Below are 22926 nucleotides of genomic sequence, written 5' to 3' on the forward strand. Positions count from 1 at the left end.
TGCTGAGGATCAGTCGGTTCATGTGATTACATTAGCTTTGGCAGGTAAACAACTGCGTATACACTGGAACATCCTCACCGTCTTGGACACTCTAGGTGGCTTTAATGTGCCAGATCTGTACTGTTGGTTGGCCCAGGCTCATTTCGCTCACTACTGGTATGCTCCCCATAACTGTGTCCCTCATCAAGCGGTAGAACATGATAATGCGTTTCCTATTTCGCTACAAGACATACATGAGAGCATGATGCGCACCGAAATAAATACAATACACTCCACTACAAATGCCTGGTAGACTCTGGGGGTGCTGGCGGGCAAGACCCCTTTATATGCTCCATAAGTCCTGCTAAAAGCTCACCCAGCTTTATCGGTCACACAAGAAAATAAGGTGTTGGGACAGCTTGATCGGACTGGGCTGAAGACAGTAGGGGATGCCTACCCCAGTGGCAAGTTCATAACCTTGAATGACATCTCAAGGACACAGCGTCACACCCTGAAATTAACCTTCACATGCTATGCTTCAGGGCTGCTTTGTGTAGATATTACCCTCAATTTCCTAATGCAACCCCTACACTCTGCGCCCTACATTCCTCGCTGTGGGGTGACACACGTAGGAACCTCATCACTAAGTTGTACAATGCGGCACAGGCGATAGACCGGAATCTCTGGATCCGGCGATGGAGAGACGGATGAGGTGCTGGACCAGCCACTGCAATAAGTGGACTGGGCATTCTGCTGCACGCAACTAAATAGACTTACACCCAATGGTAAATTGTGCATTATTAATTTTAAGTATATAAACTAAATGTACTACACACCTATTAGGATGTTCAGATATGGACTGAGGGGAGATGCTAGGTGTGTGAGATGAGAACCACCGGAGGCGGATTTCTTGCGTTCGGCCTGGCTGTGTCCCTCCACGCGGCACTTCTAGACTCAAATTGCAAAGGCTCTGACCGCTATGGTGATGGAAATGGTAGACTCTCGGCTCGGAGTGTGCTTGCTGGGCCTGGACAAGGACTTACAGTCAGCAGAACATGCATTGTGGCTTTACTGTTAGCAAAACGGAGAGTAGCTCTGCACTGGGGTGAACGGGCCGTACCCACCAAGCGGGAGCGGCTCTTGGACTTGGCATACTCCAAGGAGCAGTTGGCATTGTATGCAGAAGAGCTGCAGAGACCATCCTGGCTGAAAGAAATGTGGGTCCCCTTCACTACCTATTTGCTTTCTGTTTCAGAGGGAACTTAATGGGGTGGTGCTTGCGGGTGGAAAACTTAATTATCAGTATGTCCCTTTCTTTATTCTCTGTTTTTTGTAATATACTTGTGGTGGTGTCACTGTGAAGGTAACACTAATCGACTGAGATGTTGATGGCACTGATCGTCGCTTTGTTGATGTCAATTTTGTGTGTTCTGAAAAGGGGAATAAAAAAATCTATGTTCAGCATCACGTAACGTACCAATATTGACTTTAGTCATTAACACCTCATCACATCAGAAGTCCTAATCAGCGTCAAGAATATGTGCAACTATTGGCCGGTATAACTTGTCCTTAAGACAGCAAATAATGAAAGACCGGTCAAGCAAGGAATGAAACTGCACCTAAAACCAAATACATCATATGGTTGTTTGTTAATACAATGAATATACGTCCTGTGGAATTATGTTGCAAGCAATACTAAAACTTCTAAGAAGCAAAACAAAACAAAAAGATTGTGATGTTTTCTTGAACTAGGAGAAGTCTGCCAGCCACTGAAGGGAAACCAGGAGAGAATTCCAAATCTGATTCACCATCTCAAATATCCGTACATAATTGCCAATTATCCTGGAGAGAAGGATACTGAACCACCCTTGTGAATAGTTAGGAAGGTCTGTTGACAACCGTAGAAGATGATAACATCCTCTTCCTTTTGGCAGTGTGCAAACAGAAGACCACTGCATCCTTCAGCTTGGAGAGGAAACATATGTGGGGTTTCATAGACAAAGCTATGATCGCAAGGACTCCCTGTTAAGTTCAGACAAGTGCAGTGTAAGAGGAAGGTTCATAGGTGATTCTACCATCTGATGTATCCTTTTCTCTGTGATGTTCCTTTAGGCTTCTGCTTATGATGGATGATGGACGGAGTGCTGAACAATGCAAGCGCTCGCCCCAGCCGCAGGTCTGGGTTTAATCCATCTTATCTTTCTTTTGCTCATCATAGCACCCCAGTTTGGACCCAGCCATATGCAAATCAGTCTTGACCGTGTTCCTCAGGGGAACAGTCCAGCCCGAACTGCCAAGCCAGGTCCTCCCTGGACCGGAAACAAGCATCCTGGCACCAGTTTCAGGGTATCACCCTTCATCAGCCAGGTTAGCTCCTAACCTAAGGCAGTAACTTTACATCACCTCCAGTGCTCCTTTGAAGAGTCATTAGCTTGTCCATTGTTTCCTTGCAGGCAACATCAGTACCCTCTTGCTGAAGGGTGATGGCTGGCATCAGCGATTCTGTTTTTTGGAAGAACGGCAAAGCTAGTGTTCCAGGACTGAGGCCTACAAGCTCACTGTTTGAAGTTTTCCAATACCAGCAATAGCAACTCCTTTCCAACTCATCCCAAGTACGTAAGAACTGCGAGTGCATGTTTGAATGTCACCTATTGTCAGGCCTTTGCTTCAACCAGGCCAGACTTCCCGCTTCCTGACAGAACTGACAGAACAGGATTCTGGGTACTTGCGTCTGCAACAAAAAAGATGGGCGTCCAAAGCCTTCTTGATTGTTGAGCAGTCAAGGTCAAGCTCATCTGATGTGATGCGAAGGATGAGTTAGAGACAGAATAAAGCATGTTTTGCAATCACAATAAATATGAATTTCTAATCAGGGATATTAGTTAAAATGGAAAAACTTTAATAGCCACCTTTAAAATAATGGGAAAAACAGACCTCCTCCAAATTTGGAGATGCACCGAGTTTCTCAGGGGAATTGTTTTCTTCATTTCTAAAACAAAATGTGCTTTGAGCCAAAGGGCTGAATTTCCACATTGCTTAAATATAGGACTATGTCACGTGATAGTCTTAGAAGTCACTTGGAAACCTGTGCCTGGTATACTACTGGGAATATTTATGAATTCCCCAAAACTTTGTAGGTGCGCTTTTACAGGTGCAGGGTTTCGTTGTGAATTTCCCCCAAAGTCTTTGAATGTTAATTAGAATATATTAAAAGTGTATAAAAGTCCACCGATCTTGATTTCTACCAGTGAACGTTACGTTTTTATGGAACCACTGGAGTACTAGAACAGAGACTGAAGTCTCAAAATGAAGCAGTAAGGGTGAAGAATTTCAAATCCAAAGCTATTCAGCTGACCGGCTATAGTAAGCCCAAAAAGTATACAAGGGTGTATCTCGGAAAGAGCTTTATTCAGTCACAAAATTCAGAGAACCTGAACTGTGTACCAGTTAGGACTAAAGACTCCACAATACTTAGGACGTTTCTATGATAGATCCCATTCCCATCAGCAACACACTGGCAAAGCCTTTACATCAAAGGGAGTATTGGAGGGAAATGTGGCTGGGACTGTAATTTTGTAATCCATGCCTGTGTGGACAAGGTCACACAGTGATCAATGGGCATGGCCTGGCCTGCCGGCAAGATGGCCATCACTATGTGAGGCTCTGTTGGGCTTAGGGCCTTTTCTCCAAATATTTATCCGGACGGGCGACCGCATGAGAACTGGGCGGCGTTTCCCTGCATTGAGGAGGCTGGGCCTGGCCGCAAGTTGCGGCCCTTCAGGGTGCGAGCGCTTTCCCTCCCGGTACGCGTGCTGTGATTCCCCTGGAACAGGAGAGATCGCGGGGGCGGCTTGCCCTTGTTGCTGAGACCCGGTGGTCGGGCTGGCCGCGGCTGAGCGGGACCTCTTGCTGCGTGTTTGCACGGTGCCCCCCGGGGCAGAACGGGGTGCGTGCGGAGGGCCGTCGGCCTGAGAAAGCTGGGGCCCACCTGCAGGAGCACCGGGCGCATTGGCTGGCTCTTGGACCTGGCGTTCTAGCTCCCCCCAGCTGGGGGGGGGGGTGCGGCAGCTTGTAGCGCCAAAGGTAACTGGAGCGGAGTGCTGGGGGACGGCCCGGGCTGACCTGCGCGGCTGGCCCGGTTGGCTGGCCCCTGGCCTTGGCTGCCTTGAGGATGACATTTCAGTAGTCGGGCAGGAGGAGGAGACAGCCTGTTTGCCAGTGGGGCTGTTGCCCTGCTCAGTCTCGCTTTGGTGAGTGCCCGGTGCTTGGCAGGGGAGGATCTGCGCTGGTGGGCTGGGCCCTGGGCTGGGACGCCCGAGCTATTGGCTCCCTCCTGGAGGTGACGAGGCACTGGACGGTGCAGCTGGTTCCTGTGGTGGCTGCTGGTGGCGACTGGCGCTTTGTGTACTGGACTGCAGGTGTACCTGGTTGCTTTGTTGAGGACCTGCTTCTGCCCGGTCGAGCCTGAGAGGTTGAGGCGCTTGAAGCTAGAGCCGCGGTCCCTGGAGGAGGGGGCCCCTGGAGCCAGCCGCCCCCTGTATTACTTTGCTAGTGTTGGCGTTGGTCGACGACGGTGCCGTGGGCCATGGGCAAGGCGGAGCAGCAACAGGCTAAGCTCACCTTTGAAGGAGGAAAAAAAAGAGAGGTGGATCCACTGCCTCAATGTCCAGCTGTGACGGGGCTGAGGAGAGGAGCACGGAGGCCTCAGTGAAGTCCATGTTTCTGGAGCTTAAGAGTAGCTTGGCCGGTATTGATGTGAAGCTGGACCACGTGACTGAACAGTTAGATGGGTGATCATGACTCCAGATTTGAGTTACTGGAGTTGCGGGCGGCGGAGCTGGAGGACTGTCGTCGGGACGATAGAGAACAACTATTGCAAATGGAGCGAGTCCTGGAGGTTATTCGGAGCAAAAATGAGGATTTAGAAGCGCGGTCACGTAGGAACAATATTCGCATAATTGGGCTGCCGGAGACCACAGACATGGGTCAAATGGAGGACGTTGTGGAGGGCATGCTCTCTGATCTGTTTCAGTGGTGAGCTCTCCCGACTGCTGGTGGTCGAGAGGGCTCACAGATCCTTGGGACCTCGGCCCCGCCTGGCACTCCTCTGCGACCCATAAGCGCTCGACTGCTGAAGTTTCGTGACAGAGATACTATCCTTCAGCTGGCTCGGGAGAGGAGGCCGGTGATGTATCAGAACTGTGAACTCAGCTTTTTTCCGGATTATACTCCTAGTGTGCAGGCTGCATGGCGTGCCTTCTTGCCGGTCAAGTGTATGTTGACCCAGGTGAGCATAAAATTTGCTTTGTTGTACCCGGCTAAGCTGAGGGTGCAGCATGAGGGGAAGTTGCGGTTTTTCACTGATCCAAAGCAGGCTGCCAAATTCGCCAAGAGGATGCCTAAGCGGCTGGAGGCTGGGGGCCCGGATGGTGCCGGGTTCGGGCAGGCTGCCCTGAGTGACAATGACTAATTGGAGGACGCTGGGTCTGGAACGGCCTATCAGGGCTGGTGGTGGTCTTAATGATCCACTTACACGTCTGGGGTCGATCAGTTGTTAAGTTCGTTGGTTGGCCCTTATGCCCATCTCCCCCAGTCCTGTTCGGGTGGCGGGATGTATGGCCTGGCTTTCGCCCTCTGGATGACTATAATTCAATTGTTCTGTACTGGGGGGTTGGTGTTTCGGGGGGGGGTGGGTTTGCGATATGGCCCGATTGGGGGGTCTGTGTGGGTGGGGCGGGGATTGTCTTCCATCAGTTTTGTTTTCCTTAGCTGTTTATATTCTCTTTTCTGTATGTGTGCTTATCTCAGACTGGCAGGGTGGGGCGCAGTGGAGGCGACTGGTATCATTGAGGAAGATGGGATGGGATCGAGTGGAATGACTGTGGTGCGTTGCTTAACCTGGAACGTGCGTGGGCTGAATGACTGGCGTCTTGTATCCGCGTATGTCAGGCGCCATGAAATTGACATCTGTATGTTGCTGGAGACTCATTTGGTAACTTCTCCGCTGGGCAGGCTGAAGGCTGGGTGGGTTGGTGAATATCACTGCTCGGTGTTTTCGCGTTATGCGCGGGTGTGGCGATTTTGCTGCGCAAGGGGCTACAGTGGAACACTCAGAAAATCATTGCTGATCCGAATGGCAGGCATGTGATGTTGAGTGGCACACTGTTGGATACAGCCTGTCGGCTGGTTGCCGTCTATGGCCCTAACACGAATGATCCTGAGTTTTTTCGGGACCGTGACGCCTGGTAGAGTCGCTGGGTAAGGGTGCAGTGATTTGGGGTGGTGACTTCAACGTGATCCTGGATCCAAGGATGGACTGTGAGAGTGTGGCCAGGGTGCAGCATGGTGCTGCGGGGAGAGCTTTGGCGTCGGTGATGTCGGAGGGTGCTCTGGTGGACTTTTGGAGGATGCAGCATGAAACCGCCAGAGAGTTCACGTGCGTTAATTATACCCATAGTAGTTGGTCCTACCTACCGCTGGTTGGGGACAAGAGATGTGGAGCTATGGTTGCACTCCGTGGATCATCTCCTTCGCACGCTGTCTGATCATTCGCCGGTTCGGTTAGTGTTGGAGGTGCCTTGCGGGCTGGAGCGCAGGTTCTTGTGGCGACTTCCACATGGGGTACTTCGGGACGTGGCGTTTCGCGAGGAGGTACGTGAGGCCATTGAACTGTTCTTCGCTCTGGGAGTTTGCCCGGTATCCTGTGGGAGACGTTTAAGGTGGTTATTCGGGGTGTGTGCCTCTTGAAGCAGAATGGGATGTTGAAGGCCCTTCGTCGGGAGTTGGCAGCTTTGGAGGGGCAAATTGCAGTGCTGGAGCAATGTTTGGTGGAGGACTGGTCGGGCGAGGTGCTGGCTGAGCTGCGGAGCGTGGTGTCCTTGTATGAGGAGGCCTCCCTCAGAGAGGTCTGCTTTTTTGGGAAGAGCCGCTCAGGTGAGCCGCTATGGTGAGGGGGAGAGGGCTGGTCGCATGCTTGCAGGCTTGCTGCGTAAGCCATGGGCCAGCAACTATATCACTGAGATTGGTTGTGGTACTGGTGAGCGTGAAGTCGGGACGCGTGGAGTTATGCAAGTTTTTACCCAATGTTTTGAGAATCTATATGCAGAACCGTCCGGGCTGGATGCGGCTGGCGCGCAGGCTTATTTTTCTGAAATTGCATTACTATGGTTTGATGGCGCACACCGCTCTTATTTTGATGCTCCGTTCTCGGTGGAGGAGGTCGTCGCGGCGATCCATAGTTTGCCTAGTGATAAGTCTTCCGGTCTGGATGGCTTGACTCCTGCGTTCTATATGGAGTACGCAGACATTTTAGCTCCCCATCTACTGGAGCTATGTGCAGAGTCTTTGGAAGCCGGGATTCTCCCGGCCTCACTCAGGGAGGCCTTGATTGTCACTATCCCCAAGCCGGGTAAGGACCCGGGTTGTTGCGATTCGTATCGCCCGCTCTCTATGATCAACATTGACAATAAAATTCTGGCTAAAATGATTGCGGCGCGCTTGCTGCCGGTACTCCCAAAGTTGGTATTGCCGGATCAGTCCGGATTTGTGCCGGGAGCTCCACCGCTCACAATCTGCGTACGTTTTTTGCGGTTGCTGGTTCGGTGGATGCCAGCGAGAATGCGGTGACGGTGTTTCTAGACGCAGCCAAGGCTTTTGACTCTCTGGCATGGGAGTACATGTTTGTGCTACTTGCCCGCGTGGGGCTGAGTGAACGATTTATGAAACTGATCAGATTACTGTATACGCTCCCCACTGCTAGGCTGCGTTTGAATGGGAACGTCTCGGCTCCTTTTCCGTTTGCCCACGGGACTCGTCAGGGATGTCCTTTGTCCCCGTTACTTTTTGCGGTCGCAATGGAGCCCTTAGCAGCGTGGCTGCGAAAGCTGTATAATGTCAGGGGCCTGGCATATCAACATCGTCCCGTACTGATCTCTATGTATGCTGATGACATTGCACTGTATGTACGTGATCCACGTAGGAATCTGGATGTTTTGTTGGATGAGATTGTGCGTTTTGGTGCCTTCTCAGGGATTGTGATTAATTGGTCTAAGTCAGTGGTGTTACCTTTGTCTCTGGGTGTGATGGAGTTTCCTTCCCGGTATCCCATTACGTAGGCAGAGGGCCCCGTTCGGTATTTGGGAATTTGGCTGAGTTGCGATGTGGAGACTCTTTGGATGGCCAATTACGGCACGACGATCTCATGGTTAGAGGAGAAGGTTGAGGCTTGCCGCTCGTTACCACTTTTGCTGATCGGGCGTATTGCTGTTGTGAAGATGGTGGTGCTCCCCAAATTTTTGTATTTGTTTGTGAATCTCCCGCTCATACTCCAGAAGGGTTTTTTGAGGTGTCTCCGTTCTGCTCTGATTTGTTTCGTCTGGGCAGGCGGACAACCCCATATCGCTTGTGAGAAGCTGACGTTGCCTTTTGAGCTGGGTGGCCTTCCCGCCCCGGACTTAGAGCTTTACTATAATTGCGCTCAGGCTCACTTTGCGTACTATTGGCTGCGCCCGACTAGGTATTTGCCTCATTTGGCACCTGAAAGTGACGCGGTTTGGCCAGATGGTTTGGCGCGTGTGCTCGGGAACCCATTCTGGCCCCGCCCGCGCGGTGTTGACACTGTGACTTGCACTGCTAGAGCCTGGATGGCGCTGCTGCGGTGCTCTGGAGCGGAAACATCCTTTGCCCCCTCGTTGCCCGTTCTTGCTGTAACATATGTTCGGATGTTCGGCGATTTTCTTCGGGAATTTAACATGACTGAGTTGGGCGAATGGGTTGCAGATGGACGGCTGATTCCTCCTAGTGTTGTGCTCGGGGACGTGCGCGCCACTGCGTTGCAGCGGATGTGTGTGCTGCGTGTATATGCGATGCTGCGCGCTTGGTTTTCCGACATCCCTGGGGCCTCGCTGGAGTGTCGTGCTCTGGAGGCGCTGTGCCGTGCTCAGTCACCACGTAAATTAATCACTAAATTGTACATCAGTACCCAGGAGCAGCGCGGTGACCTCAGGGGGTCTGCCAGGGCTCGGTGGGAGATGGATGTGGGGGAGCCTATTACGGAGGAGATGTGGCGGAGTTGCTGTGCGCATATGAGAGTGTTGTCTCCTAATTATTGGCTGCGTCTGATACATTTTAAGTTTTTGCACCACCTATATTATACGCCTAGCGGGCTTTGTTCTATGGGTCTGCGTGAGGATGCGCGTTGCGAGCGTTGCCGAGCCCCTGATGCTGGATTTTTACATCTCGCCTGGGATTGTGCTGAGGTCCATGCTTTCTGGGTGGAGGTAATATGTGCGATTACGGCGATGACTGGATCGGAGCTGCCTGTATCCTCCAAGATTGCGTTGCTTGGATGTGTGGACGGGGTTTGCCGGGCACATAGGAGGCTGGTGGGCCTGCTTCTTTTGCTGGCTAAGCGCAGGGTTGCCATGTGCTGGGGTAGGGGGCGGGCTCCTTGCAAATCTGACTGGTTACACGACGCCGCCTTTTGTCAGGAACAGCTGACAATCTTTTGGGAGTTGACTCCTGAGGGCTCCTGGCCAAGGGATATCTGGGCTCCGCTGCGCTCTTTCCTGGAGGCCTTAGGGAGGGATGCGTGAGTGTTAGGTGCTTGCTCGTGCCTTCGATGGTCCTGCCTTCCACAGCCCTCCTCATAAGCTGCGCACTGTAAGTTGATCCTTGTGACTGTTCGCCTGCGTGTGTGTACTCTCCCTGCCTCTTGTTTTCCTTTCTGTAGGTTTCCTTCCTTGTTGTTAGTTCTTGCCCCATGATGTTCATGGTAAATCTGTTGATGTTGTGGGAGTCATGGCTGCTGCCTCTGTTAGAGGTAACCTTGTGACATGTATTACAGATTTTATCCTGCTGACAGAATGGGCTGTACGTTAACACGGCCTGGGCTCAGGTTTTGTGGGCTAGTTTTCGTTGTTATGTAGTATGTGTACCTTGTGATTGTTGTTAATAAAATACTTGAATTTAAAAAAAGGTCACACAGTGATCCACAACCTGAAGTCTAGATCCAGTGGAGGTAGGGAAGGGCAGGATACTGAATGAAAGCACAGTGTGTCAAAGAACCTCCCTGTGTGGTTTGGGGATACCTGTTGTAGAATGCAGGCAAGGGACAGGAAACTGGCTCTTGAAAAAAAACGTGCCAAACAGAAGTTAGGGGATACTAAAGCTTTTTAGGGGTTTTTCCATCAAACCTAACATAGCATATGGCGATGCAGGATACTGTACTCACCAGTCCTGTTCACCGTTCCTGGAAAAATATATTGGCTATTGTCATAAAAAGAATGTGTTACAGAACAATAGATGAAACATATCTTCACTGATGTTCAAATAAAATCAATGTGGTCAGTGCTTACTTGTAGGTAGGTCACTGATACTCTACCGCCTCTAGTGTCGTACATGTTTCAGCTCCTCCATTCTCTGTTGGCAGCTGGGGAGGGCCATCATGCAGCCTGGGATTCTAGTATGAAGGCCACTGTGCCAGGAGCTGTGGCAAACCATAGAGTACAGTCCAAGCTTGGAAAAATGGGCAGACTGCAGCTCAAGTCAAGCATTGCAACAGGCAAATCCATGCACGTCTGGTCAGTGCGAGGTTGTTCTCTTTGGTAGCGTGAAACAGTAGGTTTTATGCTAAGTCCATGCAACCTGGCCACCACACGATCCACCTTCCAAAACACCATGACCGACATCGCCACCTGGATGAGGACTGTTATGCTAAGTCCATGCTAAGTACATGTCAGTGGTGCAGCTATCCACTGCTAACTGAATCCGGTGTCAGGTTCTAGTCTGCAAAACTCTAAATGATCCAAGTCTTTAGTGAAGCCCGGGCTGCAAAAGGATGTTAAGTTTGGTGCATGTTTACAGATCCTTAGCAGTGTTTATTTGTCAGGCCTTTTCCCAGATTGGTGCAGTTGCTGGAGCCAACTAGCATTATCAAGTATGAGTCTGCATGTTCTCCCTACTGACCAGGTTGCTGCGGACTCAGAAAGCTGGAGTGTCAGACAGGACCCGGTGGACCTGGACCTGCATGGTTATTCTATGGCTTTTGGGGCAGAGTAAAAACTATCTGACACCTATTGGAAAAATATGATTTCAATTCTTGAAGTATGAATGTTACTTAAGTTTCCATTATCTTTGCAAAATCTATAGTGGCATAAAAATCACTTTTTTGAGGATTTTCTGTAATTCATACCACCAATATGTGTTGTAATGCCACACCCTCGAAGGAGGAAAGTGCCTTTGTGAATTTTTCCAAAAGTGATGATACTGTCAATCACCATGACTTACATCATTTAAAAAACTCATCGGTTCCATCACCTTCCCTTTGGTCTCAGATGTAAGGTCTGAAGAAAGGAACCAGGCCTATCTGCAGACGATCAGTCCAGAGGGCATACTCTTAGCCTCTGTCTCAACAAAGTTACATAAGAAGCTAGTCAAGAACATCTCAGCTGGCTTCAGAGCCACCAAACAACTGAATGTTCCCTCTGTTAAGAGGAAAGGGTGCGTTCTGAAAGCTTTGAATATCCTTCATCATTTGAAGATTGGAACCTCCTAGGACTTCCGCTGATGCATAGAACTTCGGTTTAAGGTCAAATGTGAACAATATATTAGTTTTTATTCACAAACATTGGTGTGAGGGGGTCAGACCAATCAGCCTCTGAGAAATGATGCAGCACTTGAATTTTTTAATTAGCCCAAGTTAAACAAAGCGATAGACTCTAATGGCATTGCCTTTCGATAGAGTCCATAGATGTTGCAAGAGCAACTTGGGATGGAAGTAAAATGCAAGTGAAACGCAGAACTTCATCCGTTGGGACTATATTTTTGTTCTCAGCCTTTTTAGAAAGAGTTGAGGAGCTGAATTTTCACCAGATTTTAATACCACCTTAAACATGTCTCCCAGGTTTGGGTGTCTTCTCGGTTTGGGATGGCAGACTTTGCGGGAGAACAGTGGCTACAACTATGTTTTCCATTTTGAAGAGTGGCATGCCAGCGTGGTGAATACACTTTGACCACTGAAGCACCTCTCCGCAGTGAGGTAATTTTCTCAGCACTACTTCTGATTCATTATCTGAATCTGTTCCTGACAATAGAGGCAGTGATAGTTGGGTCATTCTAAACAGAACATCTGGGAAGGACCTACTGTAGGTGTCCCTAGCAGCTGTGCTGAGCATACAGGAAGAGCAGATGCCAAAGGTGGCACCACATGTTCTAAGGTCGGAGGGTGGGCTTGAGATATAAACTCTGTGAAAAAACACGCCACTGGAGACATAAAAAATGTCTAGAATGTAGTAAAATGAGAATCACTGTCCAAATATGGTATGATGCTGCAGTTCAGGCAGTGGCTGTTTCTGGGGAGACTTTCAAAGCTGTGCTAATCGTTCCATCCAGTGTGTCTAATGAAAGCCTTTCAAGATTTGGCAGTGTGCAATGTGCACATAAGACTCCTCTCTACAAGTGGCATCAGTTAATCTCAGGATGGTCCCCTGACCTTTAAAGGTCTCTACCTAAATTTAGGAGCTTGCAAAACTGCCTGCACCAAAACAATCTGCTCCTGAGGATACGTAACTTAAAATGGCGACAAATCCTGAGTCAGTCCATTTCTGGCAGCATCCCAGAGATATAACTGTTGCCTCAGAGTTCTCTAGGGCATATCTTTCATGCAAGTGGTCACTTGGATGCCCTCCACACCTCATACTTTCTCTAACTAATCCTACCACCAGTTTGTGCTGAATCTCCTAAAAACAAGTGCAGTGACTGCTCACTTGTGTTCAGATAGTACAATATCCCAGCATTCACACTCTTCCCTCATCCACTTATTATTTTACAAATGAACAACTGACAGTAATGGATTAACTGCTGGCCTTCCTACAATTGAGTCAATCTGATCCCACTTCTTTGTGCAAAATCCTCTGTGAATCCTATGCTGTAAATGCTAGCATCTCTTCAAGTTGCCCTCTATCCTATAATTGCCACCATCTAAGCAGATAGCCTGACTTCCAGCTCTCCAGAAAAGGATCACCTTTGAGTGGTATATCTCTCTGCCCCCTATGGATCTACTCCTGATCTCTCATCATAGCCATCCCAGTCCACTTCTCTACTCCCTACTCCTCTCAGTGCTTAGTATGGTAAACAAATAAGTGCAGGAGGTTAAATTTTTTTCGATCTCCCCACCAGAGCTGTCAAGTTCCAGGGTCACTGAATGTTGCAGAAAACCAATGATGCCCAGTCTTGATTCCACGTCATTCCATTTTCATCCACCTCCCTTCACTTCCTGCCTCCTTACCTCTGTCTTCCATGTTCTTTTTCATCCGTACTTTCTACATTTGTCACAGTGTTCAAACATTTCTCTTTCTCCTTCTTTCTCTCTTTTATGTCTTTTGTCTCTTGCTCTGCATCAGTAAATCAGGGCATTCTTGTCGAGCTGGGAGTCTCCAGGCGCTGGGGTGGTGCTGCGGGTCTCATCCGGCTAGCGATGGTGGTAGCAGAGCCATGTTTTGAGCTGCTTTCTGAAGTCCTTCAGGGAAGGGGATGTGCGCAGGTAAAGGGGGAGGTCGTTCCAGGACATGGCAGTGTGGTAGGAGAAGGAGCGCCCTCTGGGGCGTTTGCGGAGGATGCGGGGAGCCCAGACGAGGGCGGCTGAGTGGAGTTCTCTGGTTGGTCAGTGGAATGTGAGGCTGTTGTTGATATAGGTGGGTCCGGTGTTCGGGAGAGCCTTATAGGCGTGTGTGAGGAGCTTGAAGAGACATCTGTGCTGTACGGGGACCCAGTGGAGGGCCCTGAGGTGGGGAGTGATGCTGGTTCTTATGGGGAGGTGAAGGATGAGTCTTGCTACAGCGTTCGGATGTTCTGCAGATGATTGAAGAGCTGCTTTGTGGTTCCGGCATAGAGTGCATTGCCATATTCGAGGGACAGGAGATGAGGGCTTGGGTGACTGTTTTCTGGTGGAGATGGGTATCAATCGGAAAATCTTATGGAACATGCAGAGGATGTGGTAGCATGCACAGGAGACAGCGTTGATTTGTTGCTTCATTGTGAGTTGGGTGTCCAGGATGATTCAGAGGTTGGCGTTCGTGGCTGGAGGGCGTGGGGGCTGAGGGAGGTGGGCCACCACGAGTCCCCTGAGGGGGGTGGCTTGAGCCCGAAGATAAGGGTCTCTGTTTTGTCCAAGTTTAGCTTGAGGCAGTTGGTTCTCATCCAGGCGGCGATGTCGGTCATGGTGTTTTGGAAGTTGGATCGTGTGGTGGCAGCATTGTCTGTGCGGGAGAGGACGAGCTGGATGTCGTCAGCGTAAGAAACGATGTTGAGTCCGTTAGTGCGTGTGACATCGACTAGAGGCGTCATGTAGGTGTTTAAGAGGGTGGGGGCTGAGGGAGTAGCCCTGGAGAATGCCACAGATGATGTCTTTGGGGGTGGAGATGTAGGGTTGGAGGCAGATCCTCTGTGCGATCCAGTTGAGTGCGTTGCCTTAGATGCCGATGCTGTGGAGTCTGGTGGGAGACGGTGTTGAAAGCTTCAGATAGGTCGAGGAGGATGAGGGCCCCTGTTTCACTGAAGTCTAGGAGGTGTCTGATGTCGTTGGTTTCTGTGATCAGGGCGGTCTCAGTGCTGTGGTTTGGCTGGAAGGCAGATTGGGAAGGGTCTAGCAGGTTGTTGTGTTCGAGGTAGTCCATGAGTTGGCAGTTGATGGCCTTTTCCAGGACCTCGGCGGGAAATGGGAGGAGCGAGATGGGGTGATAGTTTTTAAGCTCATTGGGGTCCGCTGAGAGTTTCTTCAAAAGGGGTTTGACTTAGGCGTGTTTCCAGGTGTCGGTATGGTGGCTGTGGCGATGGAGGTGTTGAGGATTTCTGTGAGGGGTGCTGCAATTACTTCTTTTCTTAGGATGTAGAAGTGGTGCAGGTATGGGTCTGAAGGAGATCCAGAGTGGATGGAGGTCATGATGGCGATGGTGTCTTCAATAGAGAGCTGCTTCGATTCGGTGATCAGGTGGGGGTGGGGAGTGGTGCGGAGGAGTCGGTGGGCACCGGAGGTAGAAGTTGCTGTAGATGTTGTAAAGTTTGTGGTGGTAGTAGTCCGATAGCTTGTTGCAGAAGGCTTAGGAGGGGTGCATCATGTTCTTGGTGGTGGAGGGGCTGGAGAATTCTCTGACTATACTGATAAGTGCTTCTTTCTTGGTCTCTATGAGTCTGTGGTGATATGTATTGAGGGCAGACCTGAAGGAGTCAAGGTTGGCAGCGGTTTTGTTAGAGCACCACTGTCTCTCTAATTTTCTGCAGTGGCATTTGACGGTTCAAAGTTCTGGGAGGAACCATGTGGCTTGCTTGGAGGGTCTGTTGCTGGTCGTGTTTTCAGGGGGGCGACGGTGTCAGCGGCAGATGAGAGCCAGTTGGAGAGATTTTGGATGTGGTGTTCGAGGGTGTCTGCTGGATTGGGTCTGGCATCCTTGAGGGTGGGGATCTAGGGAGTTTCTGTGACTGTGCCCCAGTTGTGGCATGGGAGGGTGGGGGGGTTTTGTTGAGACGTCACGCCATTGATCAATGGTGAAGTGTATGATGGTGTGGTAGGTCCCTGTTAACTCCGTGGTGTGGGAGAATTTGGCTCTGTCACATGTGGAAAAAATGGGATCCAGAGTATGTCCTGCGCTGTGGGTGGAGATGGTGACCAGCTGAGAGAGGCCAATGTTGCTCTTGTTTTTGAGAAGAGAAGTGGAGTTGGCATTGTTCAGGTTTTCAAGGTGGAAGTTCATGCCCCCCAGGAAGATGTAGTGATTGGAGTTGATTAGGGGGTAGTGATGTCTGATGAAGTCTGGAATGGAGTTGCAGAAGTTGGGATAGGACCCAGGGGGTCTGTAGCCGAGGGTTCCTCTGATGGTGGTTTTGGCGTCAGGTTTGATCTGGAAGTTGAGGTGTTCCATGATCGGTGTTGTGTCGTCGTCCAAGGCAGTGCAGTGGATGGAGTCCTTGTGGATGATGGTGACTCTCCGTCGTGTCTGTTGGGGTGGTCGCTTTGGATCATCTTGTATCCGAGGTGGAGGGGTGCGTTGATGTGGCGATGTGTGGTGCAGATGCGGGGGTGACCCAGGTTTCAGTGATGAACATTATGTCAGAAGAGAGGGTTGTGATGGTGTACCTGATCTCTATGGTGTGCTTGCAGAGGAATTGCACGTTGAGTGAGAGCAGTGAAGTTGTGGTTTGTGGCTAGGGGTCCACTGTGTGGGGGTTGCAGTGGTTCGTACGTTTCAGGAGAAGCAGCAGATGTGGCAGGAGAAGGGGCCTTTTGTGGACAGAGGTGAGGCAATGCTGCAGTTGGTGTTCTGGGTCTTTGGCATGAGGATTCGGATCTTGTCGGAGGTGGATTAATGTTTGGATGCAGTTCCAGGGGTCATGGTGCTGGTCTAGGCGATGAGGGGTGCAGACAGGCTTGCCTTTAGCGCAGTGACCATTGTTAAGTATGTCCTGGGGAGGGCGGGCACATTGTGAAGCAGGTGGGAGAAGGGCACAGGAGTAGGAAACAGCGGGGAAAAAGGAGGCTGGGGCTGCGAAGGCAAAGGAAACAAGGACAGAAAGAACCAAATACGAGGGAAAACAGGACAAAACGAGAACATGTAGTACAAGATAAACAATACAATACCAGAGAATCAGAGAAGCAATACAATACCAGACAAACAAGGACAAGCAATAAAGGAGACAGGACAACAGCACTACAGCAGAATGTGACAAGACAAGCAATACAATACCAAACAAACCAGGACAAGCAATACAGGAGACAGGATAACAGTGCTACAACAGAATGGGACACCAACAGGAGGCAGCAATACCAGGAGAGTTCAGATGGAGCGAGAGCAGTAGGTGGAGCAGGTGTTAGGGCCTGCTCAGTAGGGTCGCGCAGCGACCGCCATTAAGTAGGTCCTGGAGAGGGCGGGTGCAGTGGGAGGTGGGCTGGAGAAGGCCGTGGGAGTAGGAAACGGCACGAAAAAGTAGGCCGGGGGCACTTCCGGGCAACAAAGGCAAAGGCAACAAAGACAGACAGAACCAAATACGAGGGAAAAACAGGACAAAATTAGGCCACGTAGTACAAGACAAGCAATACAATACCAAAGAATAAAAGAAGCAATCCATTACTAGACAAACAAGGGCACGCAATATGGGAGATAGGACAACAGGACTGCAACAGAATGGGACAAGATAAGCAATACAATACCAGACAAACAGGACAAACAATACAAGAGACAGGATAACAGCGCTACAACAGAATGGGAGACCAACAGGAGGCAGCATTAACAGGAGAGCTCAGACGTAGCGAGAGCAGCGGGAGGAGCAGGGGTCAGGATGAACATCTGATGGTGAAAAATGCTATCAAATCTAACTACCAGCATCCTACCACCTGCAATCACCAGCACTCAGACAGCCCTCACCTCCGCTAATGACGACATCTGAGCCCTACTCAACCAAGGGGAGAGACTACGGCTCTGATCCTCCTAGACCTCTCAGCAGCCTTTGATATGGTCTTCCACCACACACACATAACAATGCTGCACAACATACGCATCCAGGGAGCCACCCTCAGATGGATCGCCTCTTTCCTCCCCTGAAGTATGCAAAAAGTCTGCCTTTACCTCTGAACCAAAGGAAATCACCTGCGGAGTACCACAAGGATCCTCACTCAGCCCCACCCTCAACAGTTATATGACACCGCTGGCCCTCATTGTCTAAACCCACAGACTTAACATCATATCCTACACCACTCAACTCATCCTCTCCCTCGCCGAAGACACCGCCAGCACCAAGACAAGCTGCCACAACTGCATGATAGACATTGCCATTTGGATGAAGAACAACTGCCTGAAGCTCAACACGAACAAGGCAGAGGTACTGATCTTTGGGGAAAAAATTGCTTTCCATGGGACACATCCTAATGGCCTTCAGAACTGGGACCTACTCCTACCACCACTGACCATGCTAGGAACCTAATCATCATTCTAGACCACAAGCTGGACAGGATGACTCAGGTCAGCTCCGTCTCCTCTTCCTGCTTCTTCATCCTCTGCATGCTTCGTAAGATATTCAAATGGCTACACCCAAAACTCAAGTCGCACCCGGGACTTCATCTCCAACCTACTGGACTATGGCAATGCTCTCTACACCGGGGTTGCAGCTCACCTACTGCAACAACTACAGTCTATCGCTGCCAGACTCGTCCTGGATCTCCCTAGTCGAATCCACCTGACCTCCTACCTCGGGCAACTCCACTGTCTCCCTGTACCGAAAAGATGCCAGTTCAAGCTCCTGATCCAAGCATACAAGGCCCTACACAACTGCAGACCCGCCTACTTGAACCACTGCCTGAACTTCCATCAGCCCACCAGACACCTCTGCTCCGCTTCCCTTTCTCTAATCCTCACCCCACCCCCTTCCGACGCAGCAGATGCGGAGGTCGCACGTTCTCCTACCTAGCACCAAAGACATGGAATGAGCTACACTTTAGACCTCCCCATCTCTTCCATACTTCCGTAAGTCCCTGAAGAACTGGCTATTTGGCTAATCCACTCGACCCTGCCCGCTCCTTGATACCCTCGTAGGTGACAAGAAGCGTTGTACAAATGCTCCTTCTCTACCACTTCAGAAACAAGATCTGCTGTACATGCCACAAGACCCTAGTAGATCTAATGGCATCATTTACTGAAGATGCCACCAGAAATGGCTTTAATGGCGCCAGAAATTAGACCAGCTCCACATTTTAGAGTATTGACACGCCACAGCTTCTGAATGCGCCACTTTGCTCAAGGCCACCTGTAAAAACACAGCAGTCTTGCTCAGGAAACCCTTTTAATGTCCACATCTTGCGGGCACATTTGTATGTGGGCACTGGAAATGTTTTTCCAGATTGGTGCCACATTAACTGTACCCACATTTCTTGACAGTTTGTTTCTTCGTGCTGTGCTGGAACGGTGGAACTGACACCAGAGATTGTCCCCACAAAGCAACCTCCATCATTATAAAAGGAGCTGATTTGGGACAAAAGCCCCCCTTCGCGGTGAGGATCTCAGAACGTGGTAGACTATAATCTGCTGTACGGTGGAGTTGTTTAGTCTGCCACACTGGCGTATTGGCTGGCTCTCCTCCGAACTAAAATCAGGCCTAAAGTTAGCTCCATCCTGTCACCCCTGAACCCGTAGCCCACCCTATGGGAAACAGCAATGAAACATAAAAGAAAACAAATTGAAATGAAGTAAATTTGTATGATTTAAAACCCCACAGATAGGTGACATTTGCTTGAACACTACATGAGCTTCATTTGCGTGCCTTTGGGGAGGGGTTGGAGGCATGTGATTTTTACCATGGTCATTTATGGTCAAACACACCGCCCTAACAAGAGGTTTCCAAGCCTACTGTTGCTTTTTCGCCTCTATATCGGAGTTCACAGACACTGCCATTTCTGACTCAGAGAAAATATTCCACTGGACTGCGGGCTGTGGACTATGTCCAAAAACGACTCTGCTCTCGCCACATGCTGGGCAGGGACACAGAGGGATACCACACCTAGGGAACAGGAAATACGCTGAGATCAGGCTACGGCTCGTGATCCGAGCTGGTGGAATGCCAAGGTCAAGCCAATGACAGAGCAGGAAAAGGACGGCGGACAGGCTAACCTGGCTGTGACCGGGTAGGCGGGGCTAATGTAAATTGATAGACAGGCGCGAGGCCGGCCAGTGAGTAATGACACTGCTGATGGATAGGAGAAATACCCTGCCCCCACTTGCTCAAACAAAGACTACTTCTCAATCACTAAAGACTGTCATTTGCCTTCTCCCCTGGTCAGAGTCGGTAATGTGATTCACTTTGATAAATTACAAATTTCATGGGTCCTCCTTCCTGTGCTAGCACACTCGGCTTCCTGTGTGACATCTGATGAGTCACTGAAGACGCTCCCAACCTGTCCCACATGATTCCGGCACAAAGATTAAGGAGAGTGGGAGGGTTAGCAGTCTCTGTCCCTAACTTAATTTCCTTCATTTGTGAGGTTATATAAAGCTTGATTCACGCCTCGTAGGACAACAGTGTGCTGTAAAAAGTTTTTTTTCAGTTTTATATACCGCGAACTAGGACCGAGAGATTTGGAGCGCTTTCCATGAGCATCAGATGACTTTACAGGCGGTCAGATGCATGTTTTGTAAAGGCGCTGGAGGTTAGGTGATTCGCCTAGAATTACAGAATGTTGCATAGACATGATCCACAGTCGGCAGCTCTGGCCATTAGGCCACATCTCCCCTCAAGGTTCAGTGAAAAATGAGCCAAGGCACATAAAAAGGTCTGTGGGTAAACAAGCAGAAAAACACCTTGGGGCAGATTTAAGAGCCTCATTGTGCCACATTAGCGTCATTTTTTTATGCTAATGTGGCCCAACAAGGCCAAAATCGCAGCGCCAAATTTACAAAGTGGTGCAATGCATGCACTGCGCCAACATGTAACCCTTCGCGCTACATTATGCCTGCGCCAGGCATAATGTATGCAAAGGGGGCGTTGCCCCATGGGGGGGCAAAAAATGGCACAAAGAAATCACATTTTTTTGCGTCATTTATTTCTGCACTTTTAACGCCTGCTCAGAGCAGGCGTTAAAAGGAGACATGTCATTGTTTTTAATGGGCTTCAATGGGGTTTGCAGAATTAGCGCCAACATTTTGACGGTAATCCTGCAAAGCTCCCAACTAGAATCAAAGATTTTGATGCTATTTCCCTAACTACTGCCATGGTGTGCCATATCTTAGATACGGTGCCCACATGGTTGCATTAGTGGTGCACAAAGGGGGGCACAAGAAAAGTGGCGCTGTTAAATCAGGGCCTGTTAGACCTGACAGCCTTAGGGTAGTCACCCCTAACTTTTTGCTTGCCTCCCTCCACTTTTTGGACACTGTTTTTGCTGGTTTATAGATTCTGCGCACTTTACCCCTGCTAACCAGGGCTAAAGTGCATATGCTCTCTCCCCTAAAACATGCCAAGCCTAGAACTCCCCTTTTTCTACATATAAGTCACCCTTAATGTGTGCCCTAGGTAACCCCTAGAGCAGGGTGCTGTGTGGGTAAAAGGTAGGACATGTACCTGTGTAGTTATATGTCCTGGTAGTGTAAAACTCCTAAATTCGTTTTTACACTACTGTGAGGCCTGCTCCCTTCATAGGCTAACATTGGGGCTGCCCTCATACACTGTTGAAGTGGCAGCTGCTGATCTGACAGGAGCAGGAAGGTCATATTTAGTATGGCCAGAATGGTAATACAAATTCCTGCTGACTGGTGAAGTCGGATTTAATATTACTATTCTAGAAATGCCACTTTTAGAAAGTGAGCATTTCTTTGCACTTAAATCCTTCTGTGCCTTACAATCCACGTCTGGCTGGGCTTGGTTGACAGCTCCTTGTGCATTCACTCAGACACACCCCAAACACAGGGTACTCAGCCTCACTTGCATACATCTGCATTTTGAATGGGTCTTCCTGGGCTGGGAGGGTGGAGGGCCTGCTCTCACACAAAGGACTGCTACACCCCCTACTGGGACCCTGGCAGACAGGATTGAACTGAAAGGGGACCTGGTGCACTTCTTAGCCACTCTTTGAAGTCTCCCCCACTTCAAAGGCACATTTGGGTATAAAACAGGGCCTCTGCCCTACCTCATCAGACACTTGCTGGAGAAGAAACCTGAACCAGAAACTACATCCTGCCAAGAAGAACTGCCTGGCTGCTCAAAGGACTCACCTGCCTGCTTTCTACAAAGGACTGCTGCCTTGCTGTTGCCCTGCTGCCTTGCTGAACTCTTGTCTGGCTGTGAAAGTGCTCTCCAAGGGCTTGGATAGAGCTTGCCTCCTGTTCCTTGAAGTCTCAGGACCAAAAAGACTTCTCTCTTTTACTTGGACGCTCCGTGCGCTGAAAATTTCGACGCACAGCTTGTTTCGCGGCGAGAAAAATGCCGCACTCCGACGCTGATCGACGCGACGCTCTTGGGACGATCGAAGATCCGACGCACGGCCTCGCAAGGACAATGCCGCCCGACCTCTAGAGGAGAAATCGACGCGACGCCTGCCCTGAGATCGTTATTTCAACGCGCAGCCCCGCAGATCGAAGTCTAGAGGAGAAATCGACGCAACGACCGCCGTGAGATCGTAATTTCGACGCGCAGCCCCGCAGACCGACGCGCAGCTGGAGAACAAGCAGGAAAATCCACGCACAGACCCGGGACATCTGGTAATCCCCGCGATCCACAGAAAGAGACTGTCCGCGCGCCGGAAATCGACGCCCGACTTCCCCGCGTGGAAAATAACGACGCAAGTCCGTGTGTGCTGGGAAGAAATCGACGCACACATCCTTTTTCCACGCGCCTCTTCTCTTGTGGCCCTCTGAGGAGATTTTTTTCCACACTAAACCAGGTACTTGTGCTTGAAAGAGACTTTGTTTCTATTCTAAAGACTTAAGACACTTTATATCACTTTTCAGTGATATCTCTACAATTTCCCATTGCAACTTTATTCTTTTTGACCTACAATTATCCTGATAAATATTATATATTTTCTAAACATTGTGTGGTGTATTTTTGTGGTGCTATATGGTGGTATTGTATGATTTATTGCACAAATACTTTACACATTGCCTTCTAAGTTAAGCCTGACTGCTCGTGCCAAGCTACCAGAGGGTGGGCACAGGATAATCTTGGATTGTGTGTGACTTACCCTGACTAGAGTGAGGGCTTTTGCTTGGACAGGGGGTAACCTGACTGCCAACCAAAAACCCCATTTCTAACAGGGCCTTTATGCTTCAAGTTATCAACACCATCAGTGAGCCATGGCATATAAGGAAAAAATATTTTCAGAATGAATTCTGATTGTAACACATCGAGGACTCCCCGCAACCCACTGCTTTACATTTAAAATGCAAGTGCGGCTTTGGCCTTTTGTTTCTGCTA

Source organism: Pleurodeles waltl, chromosome 4_2, assembly GCF_031143425.1.
Source record: "Pleurodeles waltl isolate 20211129_DDA chromosome 4_2, aPleWal1.hap1.20221129, whole genome shotgun sequence".
NCBI lineage: Eukaryota > Metazoa > Chordata > Amphibia > Caudata > Salamandridae > Pleurodeles > Pleurodeles waltl.